At 42.0% G+C, this 1,145-nt stretch overlaps 1 protein-coding gene across 1 annotated transcript in view; it reads left to right on the plus strand.

Moving 5' to 3' along the window:
• Window positions 1-1,145, plus strand: part of CNBP (CCHC-type zinc finger, nucleic acid binding protein) — a 13,183-nt gene that overhangs the window by 11,425 nt on the left and 613 nt on the right. The window lies entirely within an intron of this gene.

Genomic DNA, 1,145 nt, shown 5'->3' on the forward strand with positions numbered 1-1,145 from the left:
CTTCATCAGTGGCTTAAGCGGCCCAGGTAGAGCTCTTGCCCTCTAACTCATTGTGAAGAACTTCATCAGGAACAGTTAAAAGAATAACCAGTACAACGAACGTACCATGTAAATGCTGCATCTACGTTTAACAACTAACATGGCTGAGCCATCTGGAAGTACATTATAGAGGTGACACCTTAGTTAGCATCTCGTAAGAATCGAGGCGTTCTCATGCTCACAATAGTATCATCACACTTAACAAACTTAAACATCATTCCATGGTGCCATGTGACACCCATCGATTTCTCCGAATAGCTCCAGTCGTATCTGAGATGTCTTACGTAGCCTACTTTTTCCAAACCAGCATCCAGTCAGGGTTCGAGAGTTTTCTTTTGGGTAATCTGTTTGTTGGAGTCTCTTTTATCCTCCTAACAGTTCCTCCCTTAGGTTAGCTTCCCCATAAACGGTGATTTTTGAGGCTAGCACAATAGTTTTCTTGAACGCCTGATATTTACTGAGTGTCTTCTCATGGGGTCATTTCGCCTGTTTCTCTATAATCGCCTGCATTTCCTGGTCTATAGGCTCGATTATTGGGATCAACTTTGAACAGTTTTTTTGGGCAAGGATGTTTTAAAGGTGTGTCATTCGTGGCATTGGGTCAGTTTGACTTTTGATACAGAACTTGATTGAGGCAGTCTTGCTCATTTTTTTTCCTGTATGCGTTTATTTCCCTTGGAAGTTTACTAATCTGTCTCAGTCTCCACTGTTCTTAAGGCATTATTTAGCATTAAATAATGCATTAACGCATCTGAACGCGTTATTTAGTTCTTTAGCGTTTATTATCCCTTGTACAGATGTTGCTTTGAGTTTATAAGTTTCTTACATGAGTAATAGGAATCTAGAACGCAATTCCACTGGGTTTAGGAAAACCAAGGTTATAGTGAGAGAGAGTCTACTTCCGTGGTGTTCAGGTTATTTATAAATATTGAAAAGCACTTAAAACAACCACATAAGGAAAAATTTGCAGAGAGGGTCATGCTCTGTCGCCCGGGATAGAGTACAGTGGCATCATCATAGCTCACTGCAACCTTAAACTCCTGGGGACTCAAGCCATCCTCCTGCCTCAGCCTCCCGAGTAGCTGGGACGACAGCCATGCGCCACC

The sequence above is a fragment of the Propithecus coquereli genome, unplaced genomic scaffold (genome assembly GCF_000956105.1).
Source record: "Propithecus coquereli isolate 6110/MARCELLA unplaced genomic scaffold, Pcoq_1.0 Scaffold498, whole genome shotgun sequence".
In the NCBI taxonomy this organism is placed as follows: Eukaryota; Metazoa; Chordata; class Mammalia; order Primates; family Indriidae; genus Propithecus; species Propithecus coquereli.